The sequence below is a fragment of the Gavia stellata genome, chromosome 1 (genome assembly GCF_030936135.1).
Source record: "Gavia stellata isolate bGavSte3 chromosome 1, bGavSte3.hap2, whole genome shotgun sequence".
NCBI classification, from domain to species: Eukaryota; Metazoa; Chordata; class Aves; order Gaviiformes; family Gaviidae; genus Gavia; species Gavia stellata.
In genome coordinates, this window is record NC_082594.1 from 63,530,547 (window position 1) to 63,546,516 (window position 15,970).

A 15,970-nucleotide genomic window follows, 5' to 3' on the forward strand; every position below is an offset into this window, starting at 1 on the left:
CATAAATAGAGACCGTATTCACTAAACTTCCTCCTCCCTGCAGCATAAGCATAGGTTGACTGCAGAGCCGTATTTTTTTCCACAGCTGGGATCACAGAAGATTTTGATCCCCAACATCTACGTGCTACCCCACAATTTTCATCTTCCATTCCTGAGGGCATTTACAACTGGTTACCTCCTAAGGGCCTTTTAGTCTCCAGACAAGTGTCCCAGAAAGTCTGGCAAAACCTCCCCATACCCCCCTCCCTCAGAAGAATCTATACTGTGGGTCCTCTCCTACCTACCCTCTCCCTGCTAGGGTCACTTCTATGGCAAAGCTAAATTCTGCTCATGAAGCATATGTATTCATGGACAGAACTAGAATTTATAAAACAGATATACTTTTTAGGAAACCTCTGCTGTTAAGGATGTTACCTCTTCCTACCATACTTACAGCCCCATATCACTGCTTCCATTTTATTGACATCTATTAAGGAGGGAATAATCGCTTTGGACATTTATCAACTATAAAATAAAACTTTGTGTCTTTATTCTCTCCAAAGATACTCTTTACCAGGGAACATAATATTCCATGTAGCATTTATTTTCAAACAAATTTTTCAATTTCTCCTGCAAGAGATTGAAATCTTTTTACTATAGGGTTAAGTTTTACCTAAACTACATTAAGACAGAAATAAATAAAAAGTGAGTTTATGAATAAAAAGTTTTTGGTGATACGTAACAACACACAATTGCAATTGTTTCATAATGTAGATCAGCTGGCAGACAAAAGACTACATTTTGTCATAATAGAACTCCCCTCTCTAGGTAGTAGGAAATCTTCTGGACATTTCTAAACATACTGCTGGTGGGTGATGGCACTTGAAATATTTAAGTTTCTTGTCACTTTTGGAGTATGTGGATCTCATTACAGTCAATGTAGAAGACAGAAAATCTAAAAGACTTGCCTGCTTTAAAAGTATTTTAATTTATTTTCTTATTTTCTTTCTTTTTTTCCTACATTGTTTTAACCTTTAAATAACATCAGAAGGCAAACTGATAATTTATGTTTGTTTTGTGGATTTTCAAAATTTGCATTCTTAAAGCAGCTTTTATGCAATGTAAATACATTAGTATTAGGAAAGCTTATAGGTGATGTTTTTTGATAAGAATAGATGGATTGCGGTGCATGTCAAAGGCAAGTGATTTCTGGGTGCTGAAAATCATTAGAACACAAGCACATTTGCACTCTGATCTAGGGTTGTTCAAACTGATTCTTCTGTTGGCAGGTAAAAGAAGAAAGATCTAATATATAATTGCCATTTCAGGTTGAACATTCAAATGTTATCTTTTTTTTCCTGAGACACAAAAATTTGAAAATACTTCCTTTGTATCAAACACAGCATTCTATTCAAGCTGAAAAGAAACATTTCGATATTTGTGACAGAAGAAATACTAATCCAAAAATGTAATATTCTGTCATTTTAATGAAACCCAGAGGTTATGGGGTATGGAAACCCCAGCTTCAATTCCTTCTTCTGCCTCAGTGGGTTTAAACTTATATCTCCTATCTTCTATGAGAATATTGTAGACACCATACTTCAAATTATTTTTGAGAGAGGAATGCTTTCAGTCTTGGCTCTCTTTCAAAACCAATCTGTGCTAACTGCATAAACACTTTAAGAGTTTTATAGAAGTGAAAGAGCTCCAGCAGGAACAAAACAAAAAGACCCATACCAGACTACTCCATAACCACAGGCTAGTACTTTCAGGTGAGAACTGTAATGTCTGGGCCAAATTAGACAGTTGATAGTTCTAAATACATTTCTCTGACATCCCAAAAATGTTTCCTAACTAACTTGTGGATTAAGGCCTACTCTTAAGTTTTAGACTTGGAACGAGGAGTGCCAGAGTTCCTCAGTCGTTATGTTGAAAGTGTTTCCCATTATTGATTAGTAAAAGAGAGTAGGAGTGAAAAACAACTTACTCTTGTGGCTCTATTCTTTTTCACAGATGAGACATTCTCATAAATGTAATGTTAATTGGAACAAATTTTTGGCATAATTTAAACTACCTGTCAGCAAATATGTTAATTGCTGAAAAAAAAAGAACATGTTTACCTCAAATTTTTTGTAAAGCAGGTCTTTACATACAGTGCTACTTTACGTCAAGTTTGTGACATCCTATTAGGAAAAATCAAGTGCGTAGCTGGAGTATGTTTGATCATTATCATTTAATGACTATAGGATTGAGGCAATATAGAAATTCTCTGTTTCAGAAGAAAAGCACTGCTATAGGGATTTCAGAAGTATGATAGATTGCATGGAAAAATACCAACAAAATAGAATGAATAATCACTAGAATGAATAATAAATGAATAATACACCTTTTTGTACATGATTTATCTAATCTGTCAAATATTAACAAACAAAAATTACAAAGCTGAGATAAAGAAGAAACACCTGAATATGTACTGGCTAACCTAAATGTGTATGAAATCTAGCATGTGACCACAGGTTTTATGATTTCCGTATAAACAATGGCATCTCTTAGGCAACTCTGAATTCCTTGTCTACATGAACAAGCTGCACCCTTTACATTTTCAAGTGCCCCCGAAGTGTCTATGCTAGATAGTTCATTGTGCATTAAACATCAGAGATATTTTTACCTTACTGTCAGGAGCAATGTTGCACTAATCCTACTTAAACACTTTCTCTACAGAGAGGCAGAAGGAAAAAAAAAAAAAAAGGCACAACAGCATAGCTAACCCCAAAACTTTCAATTTCATTTATTTCAGTCAATCAGATTTTCTGATCATTAACTATATTAATTCTTTCCTGTTCCTTATTGTCTTAGATAATTTTACATTGAGTGTGAAAAGGTTTCTAATAACATACCACAGCTGGAAAGTGTCATGTCTCCATCTGATGCTCAAAAAACATATGTGAGCAGAAAGCTCTCTGTGTCACCAGTCACCCTGGAACTTACATGAACTCATAAGGAGAATAAATGACAACCTACTTATTCATTGACGGGGAACTTATGGACCTATCTACAGTGAGTAAAGAGAACCTTTGCATCACTCTGCTTTGAAGACCAGGTGAGGAAATATTTGTTCACATATGTAAAGCTACATGAAATCAACAGATCAGAAGAAACAGAAGATCTGAAAGCAAGCTTGGGAACCCAGGCAAAGCAGGTATAAAAGCACAGAGAGCTGCTAAAGTATTTTTATACCACCTGATCTTCCAAGGTTTTGGTTTGGTTTGGGTTGGGTTTTTATGAACACTGTATGAGTTAGACACTGTTGTGGTCAGAATTTGCATGCTGATATTTTTATGTTTACAAGGCACAAAACTAGTTTCCAGTGCTGGCACAGCAATCACAATGGGCCAAGACTGAAAATCTGGTTTACATTTTCAGCAAGCTGGAGTTTGAAAAAGAGACCAGCTATCCATGTATATAGTAAATATTCCGAACAAATGGTTGTGACACCTAGGCAGCTGGCTACAAATGCTTCAGTGTACTCTAGAATACCTTTTATTATTTTAGATCTCAATCTTAGAAATTCATTCCTCCATAACTTTATGAAAATGGATAAACCTATAAAAGTCAACAAGGCCACTTATGATTGAAAGTACCACCCCAGTGGGATCAGGACAGTATACGGTAGACCAATGGACTTTGTGTTATATATGTTTTAGCTAGGTTTATTTTTTTTTGATGTACGCATGAGTGAAGAGGTTTATACACAGTTTGTTTGAAAGCCATGACAAAAGGATAGCTTACTAATGCCATAAAGTAAATCTGCTGAGTGATAACCAGAAAATAACCACGATGATAACCTCCTTGGAAATGGCAGTATCTGTTACATTGAAGGAAATGGAATGAAAACAAGTAACACCTTCAAATATCTTAAGATAAAATCTGAAATGCAGTAGTAAATCCCAGTGATCGTTTCCTCAAAATTACCTGAAGCTTCTAAGTAGAAGGTAGTAAAAAAGCAGAAAAGGAAGAGAATGCATTTTTGTGCCTCATATTATAGTTCTTCTCCATTGCACTAGACGTTGTAAAGTTACAGGGTGTTCGCTTTTGCTGTTTTCTTCATTCTGGTTTCGGCCTTTGTTTTATTATACCCTCTCTGCAGAGTCAGGGAAAACATTGTATTTGGGATGACTAACAGAAATTTTAGAAAAAGAAATTGAGACTTTTAGAGATACGGGAGAATGAGGCAAATAAGTCTTCAAACTGAAAAAAAAAAAGTACCATGGGGAACCTTAGTTTTCTTGGGATTACGTATTTGTTCATTCATAAAAAGCAAGTCTATGTATACTTATACAAGAGTCTGAACATGCTAGAAAGTAAAATCTCTATTGTGCCACAACATTTACATATATGCTCTCAACATTTAGAAAAATAGGAAAAAGTGGGAAAATGTTGGAATTAGTTTTGTAAGAAGTTGCTCAGCATCTTTCAAATTTTGGTCATGTGAACCTAGTTGAAAAAGCAGAACTGAGATTTTTACTTTTTATGAACTGGGTAAGTAGGGAATGCAAGAGATGACTTTACAGTCTCTGTTCTGAATAACATTCTGTATTGCTTGGGCAAGTTTCTAAGCCTACCTGAGTCTCAACTCCTTTTCTGCAAGAATACAGCTACTGATGCTTCCTAAACACCTTCCTTCTCTCTCTTGCCTGCTTAGAACCTAGGCTTTTCAGACCAGTGAACATCTCTTACTGCAATCTCTCTGGGATATCTTCAAAGGTTTCTAGAGCACTGATACCCAATACATAGCAAATGTTCTGCTAAATGGGAACCAAAAGGATGAATGTAAGCACAAAGAACACAGATCCTTTCATAACATAATTTGAGAAAACATTCCTGAAGAAGAGACATCAGTAAGAAAGTATAAAGGAAGGAATAAAGAAAGAAAAATGTTCTGAGGAAGCCCAGAAAGGATTAATGTTCAGTTAATATGAATGATTTAGAGCACCTTTTTAATCCTCATTTCAGGGTCTATATAAAAGTGATGAGCACAAAATTAAGAGGAAAAAGAAGCTGAGATGTGATTAACATTTCTCAATATCAGCCTTTGTATTCTGACTGCCACACTGTCAGAGGATAAAATTACTATGTGGCCTATTTGTTGTGCTGCAGGCAGCCGATACGAGCAGCATGCTGAAGAGGCATAGTTCTTTCTAAATGTGCCTATCCATGTACTTATTCAACTTCTTTTCAAGAGACACACAGAAGCTGAAGTAAAACATTCCATAACAGCCTCAATTAAAAAAACAAAAAAAAATCCACACAAAAATGCAATTGATTTGATTCCTGTTGTCCAAACACCGTAATATAATGAATGAATTCAAGCACAGTGAAGTACAGGGAAACACAGAGCGGTTTGCAAATGCTGTTTTTATAGAGAATTTGTTTTGTATCTATGCAGTTTTGAACCTGTCCTCTGAGGCTTGTTTACGCTCCGTAAAACATTCAAGCAAGCCTTGCAGCGAAGACCATGACCTAGACCCTTCTTTCTCCTGTTGTGCACTAACTACCAATTTACAGAAGCATTTCCCTTTTGTCTGAATGTGGGTTATTACTGTTACTATTGACAGCATTTATTACTCAAAGTGGCACGAGGAGTAGTGAGCATTCAACACACATGTATATACCCCAGCCCAGCTAAAGGCAAAGGGTTAGGGTGCTGCTTTAAGAAAAGTGTATGAGAAACACCTCACAGGTAGGAAGACAGAGAACTTAGTTCTCCCAAATGCTGGATTAGTGCAGTAATTGCAGAGTTATTGGACAAACTCCAACAGTAGTGCTCCAACTAAAAGCACAAGTGAAATGAATATGGCAATTCTTAGTGTACCTTGTACAGCACTCAGTCATGTCAACATTTATTAAGGAAAATCTGAGCACACCAATTGTGAGTTCAAGAAAAAAGAATAGTCTGCATAATTTGTTTTTATTCCTTCTCTTCTTAAGGAGCATGAGAAATGAAGGTAGTGTTGCAGGTAATGAAGGGACATCACCAAGAAATGGGATTTAAGCAATTTGAGAATTAAGAAACTGGGTTGAATAGGCAAACTGCAATACAATATCAGTCTTGTGGGGACAGCATTTAAAAGAAAAAAAAAAAAAAGAAGGTGAAAAAGCATTAGGTTACTTCATTTTTGTTGGTCTGTTTGCATACAAAATGCAAATAGACAGAGGTTTGGCATTACAGGTAGTTTCTCTCTTGTTTTATATTTTGCAACTCAAATAAGAAATCTATTAGTAATGATATTAAAAGAAGTTTATCTAGTATATCCAGCTACACCGGGATTATGAGTAGCTGAAGGGTATTGCACTTGATTCTCACTCTGATCACTGCAAAAAATCTTAAACCTATATTTTTTAAAAGAAAGAAAAAGGGTCAACTGTATCATTATTGTATTTTGTGCTTGCTTGTAGGCAATTTTGTAATTGCCCTTTTCATAATACTCTGAAATACTTCAAAGTTTCTTAAAACTCAGAACACTTTGACTGTAACATACCATCAAAGCACAGAGGCATGGAGTGTAATAAGATAAGAGAGATAATGTGTCATATCTACCAGGTCACATAAAAGCTAATACTTAGATGCTGTTGATGTAATATATCCTAATGGTGTCTTTTGTGCTAAAACGGTAACTAACTGTTACTACACAATACACATATTTTTTGATAAGGGCAGGAAGAAAAGCAAATCAATCTTTTAAGGAGGCAATAATTTTAGAAATGTTAAGTTGTGTAAATATATATATTTATATAATATATATGTATATGTCTGTATGCCTAGCTATATATAAAGAACTGTTGTCATATGTAAATAAGTTGTCACCTGGGAAAATGAAAGAAAATAAGGCTAATCTGTGCTTCCAACTTTTCAGTAAGATATTTGCAATATCTTTATGGTTTGTGGCTGTACCTTGTATGCCTCCAAGTAGGCTCAATTTCAAAATGACTTCAAAAAGCAAACTGGCTATTTAATTCTCTAACTTATTAAAAGCAGCTACTAATTTACACTGAGAACAGAACAATCAATCAAAGCAATGTCCTATGTGCTAAAGGCATAATACTTACACAGGAATTACTGCACCTAGCTAATGGTTTATGACTCTACAGGGAAAGATCTTCGATCTGGTTTTGAAGAGATCAAACAGTAAAAAATTTGTCACAAGGTAATTTTGCCCAATATATATATCACTGTTATTCTGTTGATTTCATTTTTATCTATACAATTGAAGAATCTTCCAGTACTCAATAACTTCTCCCTACATAAATAAATATATTTTCAACTCCCATTCTCTGAACTGTTTCCTCTTTTTTTCATAATAAAATGTATGCTGAAAGGAACATGAACTGTAATCTCCAGCCTGGCATTGTGGTCTTCCTTCCCAATAAAAGAACAATAATAGTTAGTGGCCATAAAGATTCAGCTACATATTTGTTGCTGACACACCATTCACCTCATGTACAAACTTGTAGTTAATTGCAATGGAGAAGATTTTTTTTTTAATTTAGCATACTTAGCTGCCCCTGAAGAAACATTGCAGGATACTTCTCAGAGTGAGGTGACAATAGCACTACTTTGTAGGATGGGTTCACTTGCACTTTGTGTATCTTCAAGCAAGTTAAGTCTTACCCGAGGCTCAATTTTTGTGAGCAGTTCCAAAATTATTTTAGCTTTTGTCTTTTGTAACACAGAGTATGAAGCCTTGATGGGATTGAAGTATTGCAAATGCACCTTGCATTTTATTCACGGCCTTAACGATAGAAATAGACTGGATGCAAAACCCTCTGAAATCTTTAAGGAATGGAAATTTTTCTATTAACTTAAAAGAACATGTCCCAGGCCTTAGATCTCTCCTGCCAAGAGCTAATATCTGGATAATGAAAAAAGATCTAAGAAATAATTTTTTGAGAACCTATCATTCAATAAGCTGCCAGCTTCCAGTTGCATCCACTTCACAAACACACTACAAAACACAAGAGTACCTCTTGCCTGCTGGAGATGTCTAAAACTGCCTTTTATTGTCACAAAACTGCCACAAAGATGTTATGCTATAAAAAGGAGTATACAAAAATATGATACTCTTACAACAATAAAAGAGAGAAGTAGTAAATAAAGGTTTCATTTTTCTTTTCACAAATACATGCATATGGCAGTTGCCAGGGTACTTCATGGCTGGCAGGTTGAGTGAATGAAAGGGAGGTTTTGAGCATGTGTACAACTCCTTCAAGCAAAGCTGGGTACTAATGTTTTTTGTTACTCAGCAGTGCCAAAATCTTCAGAATTGCACATAATTTATCTTTAACACTTCAACAGGACATCGTCAACTTCATCTGATTGTGTTTCACTGCCTGTCTGCTGCTGTTTTCTTCAATTGACACACATACTTCAAGATAAAAAATAGCACATGGGTCTGTGGAGTTTCATTAAAAATGCAATCCTAAAATAGGGTGGTATAGTAAAACTCACCTCAATTCAAGCTGAAGAACACAACAGTACAAGCACCAAGGTTCTAATCACTGAGATTTAACACCTAGAAATCAACCTTTAAACCAGGAAAATATGTATGCATCTGACAAACTATTTGCTCATACAAATATTGTTTCAAGTATTGCTATGCATTTGTGCATGCAATTATGCAAATTATGTGTGCAAGTTCATAAAAATTACTCACACGCCTGCCTGTATGCTCTCCTGATTTGTAATTGCAAAACTTTGCTCTTAACAAAAGGTCTTTGCTTTCTTCTTAGCCTGAGTTTAGGATTGTTGTTCACTGTTTCAATTCTTTGCTTTGCAATGTGATTTAATACTGAATTCAGAGGAGTGTCATGTGAACATACCCAGAATAGATTAAAAACAAAGTTATGTTATAAAATTTGCAGGAAAACAGGAGGTTTTTGTATACCTATACATGTATGAATAAATATAGTTAAATTATAATTACTATTTATAAAATTCAGTAATATTTATTTCCATCATGATGAAATGAAATTAAATAAAAGTCTGATTTCACCTGACCTATTTGCAAATGCTTTACATTTTTCTCAAATGTTTATTAAAATCTTTCTTAAGGTAATTGAGGTAGGAGATGAAAATTCAAATAGACACTGCAGTGGATAGTTCTTACTGGACATAAACAGCAGAATGAAATTCACACGCACAACAGAAAATATCTGTGTTTTGAAAAATAAACTTCATTTTCCTATAAAGATCTCTGATGTGTGACTGATACTTTCTGGAGCTAAACTAATTTGCTAGAATATTTACAGGAGCTGAACACATAAACAAATTCAATCACAATAAAAGGTAATACATTTTTAAAACAGCCAGAATATAGTCATTAAGTTCTATTTTGGTTTAATGGTATACCCCTATTTCAGTTGCCACATCTGTCTCCTAACTGCCAGGAATCCATGGTGTCATAGGAGCACAGGGGCATACCAAAGCCTGATCAAACATATGCGTGCTAAAAGGACAGTTTCACATTATCTAACTTGAAGAAGTTATGTTTGGTGTGCAAGTCAGAAAGCTTGTTTATTGATACTTCCTACAGAGCTCTTCAGAAGAGACTTTTCCATCCAGAACTTACTGCAGTGAACTAAGATAGAGGCTCATTCTCAGAATCACCTTCTAAAGAACCATGTCTTTCCACTATGTATGAATGAAGCGTAGCAAGGCAAGAGTCTTAACTGGGACACATAAGCAATTTCTTTCAAATTAGGCAGCATGGGCAACTCCTAACCTATACAATCATTCCTAGTACAGACGAAGGAAGAGCACTGGGAGGACATCAACAATTTTGTAAGTCTGAGACTGTTAGATTCATTCTTATACCATGGATATGAAATCACGGCACAGTCCAGGAAACAGAACAGAATCTTTAATTTGCTCTGTCCAGGAGCCCCAAGATTCTCCAGACCCAGGGAAAAGTCATGCAGAAATGTGAAGTGAGGATGTGGTGTATGGAAAAGGGAAGGACCTCTGTTTGGATTTTGGCAAGATCAAAAAACAGAGAATGTGAAGGCTTGATATTGTAGATACGCTTTGGATAGCAAATAAACAGGGAATTTGGATGGACCTAATAAGAAAATATTTTGGATTTAAAAAGGTAAATCGGTGGTATCATTAGCAAAGGGGGTAGGCAAATCTGCTATAGCTGTTTCCCACAAGGTTTAGTTCTCCTTTAATTGGTAAACTCTAGATCCTTAGTTGTAAAACACTAAATTGCTCTCAAACAGTGAATGAAACGTGTCGTCTCAAAGTATTGCTAAATTATGACTAATCAAAGTGCAGTGAATTTAAATGAGAAGTTATATATTCTCTCTGCAGACTACTCGTGGACAGAGTAAGTAATGTAATTTTTTATTAGATGTATATTTCCACCAAACTGGTTTCTGTGAAGAAAATAAGATTTACAACCCAAGTTTTTGATACTATATAGCTAACTCTAATAAACTACCAGTCTTGTCAAGTTGCTGATCGCTCATAATGACAATTCACTGGTAAAAGTCTGGCAACCTCCATTGAAATCCTACCGAAATGAATTCTGAGGCACAATTCATGAGGAATAACAAAACCCAAGTTCCTCATAACTTCATCCAATTCCAAAGATGCATTAATCTCTTATTCCCAGAAATTATGTTTTACAATATAAAAATGATTAAGTAAGTGGTTAACTTTTCTAATCAAAGTGAGTTTGAGGAGAGCAATGGTAAACAACAACCATTTTATCAGAAAGATAGGTTAGGTGATCAAGCAGTGTTTTTGCATTTCTACCTCTTACAATTTTACATCTTCCTATAAGGTAGGCTACCACTTTCTTACACTTCAAGGCTCCAAATAATAGCTTTACAATTCAAGTGGTGACTGTTGTGATAATAATGGCAGTCCTCATTACAGGTTATTGCCCTCTGCTCATTTGTTCTGTAACTGAAAACAAGAATGAGACAAATGTTAGGAGTGCTTCAGTAAATTTGAATAGTGTAGTAAATGTCTTGTTTCAGTAATAATATATGGAAACCTAGATATATCAGTATTTAAAGTGAATAACACAAGAAAATACCAAAACCTAAGTAAATAACTATACCTTCAGTGAAGGAATCTAACTTCTTGCAAAAAAGAAGCAGGATGCCATGTTTTAATATCATAACAGTATTTTATACTAAACTCAGAATCAGCTATGTCTGGCAAAACTTGAATATTTTATTTGTGCTTTTCTGTTCAAGGTGCCCTTTGTGTTAAGTACAAAAGTGAACATATGTAAGACACAGACTACTCCCAGCTATCAAACAGCTTCAGAAAAGAAAAAGTGTTTGGATCTGGAGAGCAAGGAGGAATTCCGCTGCACTTTCAAAGAGCTCTGAGATAGAGTTCAGAGGAAGCTGGCATCATCACTAACGCCTAAAGGAATTAATGGAATAAATGAAAGGAAATAGCTGGGTCATATTTAAAAAGAATTTCTGAAAATAAATAAAAATAAAAATTGAAATCCTAGACTACTCCCACCACTTTTTCTCTGTAAAGAAAAAATAGTAATTTTATCAGCCTTTGGCAGGAAAGAGTCTATTTTTTCTCATTGACAGTGTCTCCTTGTGGTATTAAGAGTATGAGAGAGATTTATTATAGTGAAGAGGACATTGTTGGTAAATTTGGGAAAACACACTGATTTGTTCCTACCTTAACTGAAACCAGTAGGATTTTCTCCACTGATTTTGACGTAATAAGATTAAGACTTCAGTTTTATCAGTTAATATCAGTTATTAAAATTTAGGAGGCCTATTCTGAATCCTGATCTTATGCAAGTAGTGACCACATCTCTATGGGATTATTCAAAAGATGGCCACCTAAAGCAGATTTAAGGCAAATCAACCTTTATTGTTGTTGTTGTTTTCACTCGTGGTTTATCCAGTGAGAAACCATCCAAACTGGGGGGAAAAAACAACAAAGAAAACCTAAACACAAAACAAAGCCATTTTTTCCTTCAGGCGCTTGTATTAAAAATTTTGCAGTACCGTGTATTTCAAGTACATATTTGAAAAGCACTGAATAGCAATTCTAAGTAAAAATCAAGCTAACCTTTTAAATTTCAATTTCCCAGACTGAGAGAAGTGTAAATGCAAAGAAGAACACATCTGAAATACACTGACAAATAAGATGTTACTGTCTATTTAAAGCATTTTTTTATGCTGTGTTATTATTTAAACCAAGGATAAGAAACTAATAATATAATTATTTTTTCTAACTATTCTGATCAAAGCTCACTACTTAAGTGGCAAAAGATTCATTTTATGGCTTATGCTACATGTGAAAAAGCATGTTATGGATTTTTTTGAACAACACATCCATTTGATAGCTGACTGCTGTTTCCAAGGATTAGGCTCAGTCACCCAGGTTCTTTCTGCCTTTTCTGTGTTTCCAGACATTATTTGAAGTTCCCTGAAGAAGTGTCACCTTTCCCTTCCCACCCCTTTTAGCTATATTAAACTTCTGTTGCTCAGGTGAGAATATTCTTTGTAAGATATAACTGAAGAGAAATCTTTATTATGAGTCTAGTGAAATTATTTGTTCATTTCTCAGAATGACATTGCGGATCATTGAGTTCTCTGAGGACACTTAGGATCTCACTGCTTCAGAGCACAGACCTGCTCCATCACAATGACAAAATGGTGTATTTTTTATTACCATTATGCCTCTTCTCTTGCCTTGAAGTATAGCCAAATCTGCTGAAGTCATCAATCTCTAAAACAAAAATCTTAGTTTACATAGAGTTAGATTAATTAAAGTCTCCCAAGAATCAGTCTGCAATAAACATTCCTTCAGCAAGCCAAAAGGTGGCACCTCCACTGCCTCCCGCAGACATTTTTGAGACTGTTTCATGTTTCATCCCCAGGATATGAGAACTTAGGGGACTTCCCTTAGAATTGCTTGTTCCAGCTTCTCCATAACCATCTCATTAGTTCATGCAGAGAGGGAATTAGAAATGCAAAAGCCCAGCTAGAGATCAGTCTGGCCACAGTCGTAAGGGATAAAAAAATATGTTTTTACAAATATATTAACAACAAAAAGAGACCCAAGGAGAATCTCCATCCTTTACTGGATGCGGGAGGGAACATTGTCACGAAGGATGAGGAAAAGGCTGAGGTACTTAATGCCTTCTTTGACTCAGTCTTTGATAGCCAGGCCAGGTATCCTCAGGGTATGCAGCTCCCTGAGCGGGAAGACAAGGATGGAGAGCAAAATGAACTCCCCATGATCCAGGAGGAAGCAGTTAATGACCTGCTATGCCACCTGAACACTCACAAGTCTATGGGGCCTGATGGCATCCACCCAAGGGTGCTGAGGGAGCTGGCAGAGGAGCTTGCCAAGCCACTGTCCATCATTTATCAACAGTCCTGGTTAACGGGGGAGCTCCCAGATGACTGGAGGCTTGCCAATGTGCCGCCCATCTACAAGAAGGGCCGGAAGGAGGATCCGGGGAACTACAGGCCTGTCAGCCTGACCTCGGTGCCGGGGAAGATTATGGAGAGGCTCATCTTGAGGGCGCTCACAGGGCACGTGCAGGACAACCAAGGGATCAGGCCCAGCCAGCATGGGTTCATGAAAGGCAGGTCCTGCTTGACCAACCTGATCTCCTTCTATGACCAGGTGACCCGCCTAGTGGATGAGGGAAAGGCTGTGGATGTTGTCTACCTGGACTTTAGTAAAGCCTTTGACACTGTCTCCTGTGGAATAATTGCTGGAGGTAATTTAGGAATTAAATTTGTATTGGAGGTGCAGCGTTGAAGAGGTCTTCGGGGTGGAGTGTGGCGAATATGCAAGGAATCCATCCCACAGAAGTTCCCTAGGCAACCTTAGATGTTGGCAACACCAGGGGAGCTTGGTGCGCTGACTCTAAGAGAAACTACACGGAGGGTGGAGCGGAGTGAAGACACCGCGGCCAGGCTCTGTGATAAGACGGGAACTGGAAGGTACTATGGAACTGACAAGCTGCATATTTACTACCCTGAGCTGCATATTTACCACCCTGAGCCAACAGTCTGTCATTTTTTGACAAAATACTATCCTTTGGGTGAACTTTGCTCATTATAATCTCATTATAATACCAGAGAACACACCTCCATCCCAAAGCTACCCACCTCCAAGGTGCGACCACCCTTCACTGAGCTTGCGCTCTGAATTTTTCTTAGTCTATACCTTTAAAAGTAAACGAGAAACTTTTACACCAATTACAATAGAGGTATGTATGACTAGAGTCACTCAAGCTCCACCTGTATGGACAAATAATATAAAATGGCTTAAGAGAGGAAGGATGCCAGGGAAGATACCATTGCAGACCACCTTTGACACCTGGGATCAGTCGACGGGCTGAGCCTCTCTTCCCCCCCACAGGGACGCCTTTGGGTAAGATTCGAACACTTGGTTATACCAAGTGCTTCCCCGGGAAACTTAGAAATCTCTATAGAGTTGCTTTATAACTTAACGCGTTTGTAGCCAGGCTATATTACTCACATTCTTGGTATCTGCACATGCTTTGCAAGCAGTAATTTTATCACCGGCAATCCAAAAGAACTTGTGTATCTGTTGCTTCAATAAACTGCACTATTCACTAATCTAGCCGTGAGAGTTCTCATTGAACGCCACCAAATCCCTTAAGTGTGGCCGTGCTAGTTCATGGAACGCGACTAGACTGAAAGTGTGCAGTGTTACGAGTGTATCCGTAATCGTGAGAGTTCAATACATTGAACGCGACTGGGCTTGTAACATCCTGATGGTGTTACGAGTGTATCTGTAATCGTGAGAGTTCAATACATTGAACGCGACCGGACTTGTAACACAGAAAAATTGGGCATCACTCAGAATCTAAGCCTAGCCGCCCCCAGCCCCTCTGATATCTGAGGACAAGCTGGAACGCAAGGGGGTTTATTTTCTGCCAAATTGCCTTGCCCTTTAACGCGACAGTCTCCCATAATATTTTCCTGGAGAAGCTGGCGACTCGTGGCTTAGGCAGGTGCACTCTCCGCTGGGTAAAAAACTGGCTGGACAGAGGAGCCCAGAGAGGCGTGGTGAATAGAGTGAAATCCAGTTGGCGGCCGGTCACAAGTGGAGTCCCCCAGGGCTCAGTTTTGGGGCCGGTCTTGTTTGACATCTTTATCGATGATCTGGATGAGGGGATTGAGTGCTCCCTCAGCAAGTTTGCAGACGACATCAAGTTGGGCAGGAGTACTGATCTGCTTGAGGGTAGGAAGGTTCTGCAGAGGGATCTGGACAGGCTGGATCAATGGGCTGAGGCCAATTGTATGAGGTTCAACAAGGCCAAGTGCCGGGTCCTGCACTTTGGCCACAACAACCCCACGCAAGGCTACAGGCTTGGGGATGAGTGGCTGGAAAGATGGCTGGTGGAAAAGGACCTGGGGGTGTTGATTGACAGCCGGCTGAAGATGAGCCCGCAGTGTGCCCAGGTGGCCAAGAAGGTCAACAGCATCCTGGCCTGTATCAGAAATAGTGTGGCCAGCAGGAGTAGGGAGGTGACAGTGCCCCTGTACTCAGCACTGGAGAGGCTGCACCTCGAATCCTGTCTTCTGTTTTGGGCCCCTCACTACAAGAAAGGCATTGAGGTGCTGGAGCGTGTCCAGAGAAGGGCAATGAAGCTGGTGAGGGGTCTGGAGCACAAGTCTTATGAGGAGCGGCTGAGGGAGCTGGGGTTGTTCAGTCTGGAGAAGAGGAGGCTGAGGGGAGACCTTATCGCTCTCTACAATTACCTGAAAGGAGGTTGCAGAGAGGTGGGTGCTGGTCTCTTCTCCCAAGTGATGAGTGACAAGACAAGAGTAAATGGCCTCAAGTTGCGCCAGGGGAGGTTTAGGCTGCATATTAGGAAAAATGTCTTTACGGACAGAGTGGTGAAGCATTGGACCAGGCTGCCCAGGGAGATGGTGGAGTCACCATCACTGGAGATGG

The 15,970-nt window shown here is 37.9% G+C and overlaps 1 protein-coding gene across 1 annotated transcript in view; it reads right to left on the minus strand.

The window, feature by feature from the left end:
• Nucleotides 1-15,970, minus strand: part of NALF1 (NALCN channel auxiliary factor 1) — a 489,801-nt gene that overhangs the window by 113,433 nt on the left and 360,398 nt on the right. The gene's annotated exons all lie outside the window — the stretch shown is intronic.